The following is a 6,408-nucleotide window of genomic DNA, read 5'->3' on the forward strand; positions in this document are numbered from 1 at the left end:
TACATGCTACATTGAGAGACACCATAGACAAATCTATCAGCTCTTCTGTGCATGTTCTTTCTCTGTTCCACCTTTCACTCTGCATATGGGTTTGAGATATATGAAAGAAGGAAACACAAAACTAGTTAAGAACAAAACAGGGGAGCAACCACGGGGAACACCCACTCCTGCTCTTGTGGATGGCAAGAAAATTGTAGAAAGTGGCACTGGTAGAAGTGAAACTTCTTGTGCTTTTCCATAATGGGTGGGAGCCACATCATCTGACTACAACACCATACTCAACTATGCTGGTTTTAGCACTGGAAGCAAATGGCAGTATGAGGCTGCCAAGCTGAGGATGGTTCATATGGGACATACTTGTGCTTCTTCACAGGTCTCTGAGCCAAAGAGAATCAACCACTCCTCTCACTCAGAGGCACACACAAGCCAGAAATGCAGTTTTCCCATCACGTTCATACCTCTGAGAGTCTGAGAAGGAGACACAAAAATCAAACTCTTTCAGTATCTGTCTGAAAGCAGATGTGTTCCAGTTTCTAGTGTATTTAACAGGAGCCCTGGGAACATTTGAGGAAAAAATCATTAAGCTACCTCACTCTCTCTTTGAAGTTTTCCCAGCAACACGAGAGGGACAATTCACTATCCTAGAATTTTAAATGGGTAGGATGGCTTTTAAATAACTGCTCAGGCTGAAAAAGCAAGCTTGGTACAAGCTTGGTACAAACCCTGCAAAATAAAGCTTCACATACCTTATCTTCTCAGCACATACTTAGATTGCTGTATCTACTTCTAGTTCTTCCAGTCACAGACACAAATTTACAATGCAACGTTCACACAACAGCTGTGGGAGACAGCACTGTAGTCTCTAGGTAAAGGGCTTAAGATTTTCATCCCCAGATAACAATGGTCATTATTTTAACAATTGATCTTTTTTAAAGGACATGTAGTATGCCACTAACTGTAGTGAAAGCATTAGAGCCCTCCAGTCTGTTTTTTCTTGCAGCCTTTTCATTTATCCCTGATTTATCCCCAGTGGTATGTCTAGCAGCCAGTGCAGCATCTGCAAGCTCTGTGCTTCACCATCTAGGAAGTCTGCTTGGGTAAATGCATTTCATACAAAATCATTACAAGATGAAGTATAAAGAGCTCTCATCTCTATATTCATAGTAAAACCATTTGAAAAAGCAAAACCAACCCAAAGCAACTTAAAAACCCACTAAAGACCAAGCAGCACCTGGAGGCACTGTCCACTTCTGCACCAGAGTAGGAGATATTTGTTCCTAGCTATTCAATTTGTTTCTAATAAAAGACAAACACCATTGTTCCATGTGTCAAAATACTCAGTACTGTGTACGACATTGACGTAATGATGATCTCATCCTGCAGAGTTTAGAGACCACTGATATAAACTGCTCCCCTATTGAAACAAGAGGTTTAATTTTTGCCACTCTTGTAAGCATTAACGATATCTCATGCAATTTGGCAGAGCTCGAGTTCATCTGCACATAAAACTACATGATTTACAGGTTTTGATCTAAAATACTGCACCAAAAGGATACCTACCAAAATTGTGATCAAAATCCTTGACACAAATGAGAATAATATATCTCAATAGTATAGGTGTTGAGAGAGGTATTAATGCATACAGAGGTACCTTTTTCCATTCTGCCTCTATCTACTCAGCCAGATCAAAACAATAAATTCAGCATAATAACAGCTCTGTAAAATAAAAATTGATACCTTTAATAGAGTTATTCCCAAACTGGGTTGATTTTTCCTTAAGAAATCAACCGGGTAACAAAAATACGAAGTAGTGATAGGTGACTTACATAATCTTATAAAAACTCCTCCAACAATTTACTAGGGTTTTTACCACCTAAGAAGAGGAAGAAACTGTTCCTACATGTCATAAAACTATTTAATGTTTGATGTGAAAAAATTATCAAAACAGGACAGCGATGAATCCTTCAGATTAAAGCAAAGAGCAAAGAAATATTAATGACTATTTTTAGACATTAAGAATGTTTTAAAACAAAAGATCTTCCTAAAATGAGAAATGGTTTTGTTCAGAGCATTAAACTGGAAAATTTTCAAATCTCCTCTAAACAGTGACACAAGGCACTCCATGGCACCTAACCACATTTCTGGTGAGGAAAACACACAGGACATCTCCTGGGGACCACAGGGCATGGTCCAAGGGGCTTTCAGCCCCACACCAGCCTCCTTGGCCTGAGGAGGTGCTCCCTCTCCACAGAGCCTGACGTCAACGCTGTGAGAAGGAACGGGAAAGAAGAAGGAAATATCTTCCCTGTCCCTTAGAGCAGACTGGGGCCTGGCAGCATCCCCACAGCCTGCAAGGGCAGATCAGATGCACAGGATTCAAATGATGGTCTCGTGAGTCAGTGAGCAACGCACCCCGAGGAGTAATTAGGTCTGATGACAACACAACAGTCAATGGTTTGCCTAATACATCTTTCCATGTCATGTTGAATTAAGGGTTGCTAGAAAGGAGGGGAATGAGCAGAAAACAATTATCCACAATCAAAGCTTTATAGAGGGGCAAATACATATTTTAATTTGCAAATAAATAATCTTAGAAACATTCTTTCATTCATTCTGCAGTGTGCTTTTTTCCTAAAGACTCAGTATCCATTCTGACAGAACATGCAGACTTCAGGAAAACAAACAAGCAAAAATACCCAAACAGCAAAACAAGTAAAAAATTCCAAACTGTTGCTATTATTTAGTACATATATTACATTTAGAACTGAAATACTGGTTCAAAGAAAAGAAAAGATGCCCACTGATTATTTGCAGGACATGGGGTTATGCAATCTGGTTCTGTAACCAGACAACACCAAATAAACTGGCAGTGGCGCAGATGTCAGTAATTATTGAGAAATTTGATCTGGTGAGAAGAAAGGCCTCTTTTAGTTCTAGATACATGTGAACAAACACTCACGTCATTTTTGGTTCAGGATGCCAAATTCTATTATAATGATTATTTTGACATGACATTTAAAGCTCTCCTTACCCAGCTAAACCAGTCTCCAAAACACAGCTGATGAACTTCTCACTTGTCTGTGGATTTCCCTTGACTACCTGTTGTACATTTAAGAATAAGTCAGTCTGTATTATCCAAATACATCAAGGAAGTTTTAATTGTGTTCACTATTCAGCAATATAAAAGTACGACTCAATGTTGACTCAGAAGCCTCAGAGACTGTAAGGAATGGAAGCATTCAGGATGAAAGGACTTCCTCAAATAGGATGCTTTATGGGAGAAGCACAGTATCAGCAAGCCCTTGCTGAGGAACTACCTAGGAACAGTTTCATTTAAGAAAGACAAGTTGTCAATGCAAAAACACTGGTACAAATGAAGGCTGACTTCCCAGATGACTTTTCTCTTAGCAGCTTGTCATAAGATCAGTCTCTCAGCAAATCTCAAACACTATCAAAGTAGACAAAAAGTACTAAATTTTCCAGGGGCAACAAGTAGCATCTTCTCAGTACTGTATCCCTAGCTCCCTGTCATATAAACAGCCATGACAATCTTTAAGCAGATTATGTACACAACAGCTTCATCTCCAGAGGAAGGGGGATTAAAAGGTTTATTGCTACTATGACAACAGCCAGGTTCTGCTGTTCTTAAAATAGTTTTGAAGCCTTAGCAGTGACTGGAAATGCATACATGCCTCCCCTGCAAGATTCATCATGTACTAAAATACAGTCCTCCAAAAAGAAATCATTTTATAACAGTCTACTTTTTTCAAGTATATATTTTTATCGTGCTCTTTAATCCCTTGTTACGAGCACTATGAATAGAATGCAGTAAAAAGGCACAGTGCTGCCATGTGGCTGTGATTACAGCTTTAGAAGTGATTATTGCTGGGTGCTGGCTGCAGACACCAGGACAGGCACTGCCCCCAGACAATAATCACTCCCTTGCAGCACCTCTGCACCGTGGGGTCTCAGCAGGCCTCTATCTGCTCCATGCTGCCATTTTTGTCCTTACAAATGTTCCCCTTGATGCCCACAGGTATGCTGTTATGTCTAAGTCTGAATTAATTCCTCCCTCACAGGAACAGTGGAAAGTATAATTAGTCACACAGTTCATTACCAAACTGTATCAGTGAGGCCACTGCCCGGCGTGTAAGCGTGCCAGTAACTACATGGTAGCAGGACCCTCTTCACTTGAGTACGCTATTGTATCAGTGATTAGCATTTTGTTACTGAGGATGGTTAAATGAAGCATTGATTCAATCAAATACGCAGCTGCTACACTCGATGAACATCCAGCTGTGCTCTGAGGCATTCTCCAAGTACATTCATGCTGACTTGTACAACAAAGCCAGCAAGAAGTACAATGTTTAATTCTGACAGCAGCATCTGACCCAGATCAAAGTGGGTAACCCTTATCTAACACTACTGAAATCAGAAAATTAATATGAACATAGAAGTCTATTCATTATTCCAGTCAGTTTAGATTAAAAGCATATTTCAAACCAAAGAAAAATCAAATTGAATCCAATTACATTGGTGCTATCTACCAATGTTGCTTGATGCCAAACTGAAATCATCTTTCCTGCAGCATATCACAATTTAAAGAGAAGAGAAACAAATACAGATTGTAAACCTCAGGAAGAAATTGTTTCCTTACCCAGTTCTCAGTTCTGTTCATTCCTGCCAAGGAAGGCAGATGCTTTTCTCCATAGAGTCCACAATCTCCTGACATTTCAGGCCAGAATGTGGCCTTAAACATAACTTTGAGATTGCTTGGTAATTAAAAAATACCTAGCAGTAACTGCTACGGACCAAGCTGAGTTCTCCACGAGAGCTGATGCTGTCAATAAAGGAATCTTATTTACCTATCCCCAAAAGACTACATTAAAAAATGGAAATAAGGAAACACAGGGCTAATTAAATTAGCATATTAGATTCTAGCTCCAAGTTGATTATTCAGCCTAAGATAAAATTCTACTACGTTGCAGCTGGTCAGACCCAAGCAGGTACTGATGCCTGGGGTCACTTTTCCCCAGATGGAGGGCTTTGTATTTCCCGAGTTAAACTTCACGAGATTGCTTTCCATCCAGTTCTCCAGCCTGTTGAGGTCCCCCTAAATCATTGCGTAGTCATCTGGTCTATCAGCCACTGCTTCCAATTTTTGTGTCATCTGCAAATTTGCTGAGGGAACACTCCTTTTCATCATTCAAATCATAATTGAATAAAGTGAACAGCACTAACCTCAGGACTGAGCCCTGTGATACACCACTAATGATCTGCCTCCAACTGGACGCTGTGCTGCTGATCACAGCCCTCTGGGCCTGAGCACCGGGGCAGTTTTCAGTCCTTCTCACTATCCCCTTATCTCACCCATACTTCACCTGCTTGTCTAAAGTGAGGTTATGGGAAATGGTGTGAAAAGCTTTACAAGAGTCCAAGTAAACAACATCAACTGCTCTCCCCTCATTGAGCAAGACAGCTCATTATGGAAGGCAAAAAGGTTGCTCAAGCATGATTTTCACTTTATAAATTCCTGCTAGTTACTCCCAATCATCCTCTTGTCCTTCATGTACGTGAAATCATGATTCCAGCATGATTTTCCATGTCAGCTTCTGAGGGACTGGGGCAAGGCTGAATGACCTGTCGCTCCCCCATTCTTCTTTACTGCTCCTCTTGAGGATAGGATTTAAATTTCTTTTTCCAGTTTCCAGGAGGCTCTCCTAGCTGTCATGACAATTTTAAAGACAACTGAGAGTGGCCTTGCAATGACATCAGCCATCTACCTTAGCACTTAGAGATGCAACCTGTCAGGCTTCAGACACTTAAGTACATCCAGTTTGTCTGCAAGCTCCCTAAGCTGACCTCTTCCACCAAGATCATCTACCTCGTTCCAGACTTTCCCTGTGGTCTCAGTGATAGAGGATTCCTAAAAGCCAGTCCCACCAATAAAGACTGAGGCAAAGGTGGCAACAAGTACCACAGCCTTCTCCATGTCATTTGTCACAAGGTACTCCACCCCACTCAGCAGCGGTAGGGGAGAGGAGCACTCTTATTTCCCAAGTCTTCCTTTTGCCATTACATAATTGTAAAATGCCTTCCCATAATTGCAGAATGTCTCCCTTCTTCTTCCCCTCTACATCTCTAGCCAGATGCAATTCTAGAGTGGCCTTTGCTTTCTTAACACTATTCCTGCAAGATTAGAAAACAACTCTATGCTCTGTTTGGGTCACCTGCCCCTGCTTCCACCTCTTTTCCACGTCCTGTTTGGGCTCAGGAGCTCCTTGCTCATCCACACAGGCTTCCTACCACCTGAACTTTACTTTCCACTTGCCAGAATGGACCTCTCTTTAGGTCTTTCATGCAGACACAAAGGTTAACTCCATCCCCCCCAAAAAAACCTCTCCAATA

Source organism: Prinia subflava, chromosome 5, assembly GCF_021018805.1.
Source record: "Prinia subflava isolate CZ2003 ecotype Zambia chromosome 5, Cam_Psub_1.2, whole genome shotgun sequence".
Lineage (NCBI taxonomy): Eukaryota > Metazoa > Chordata > Aves > Passeriformes > Cisticolidae > Prinia > Prinia subflava.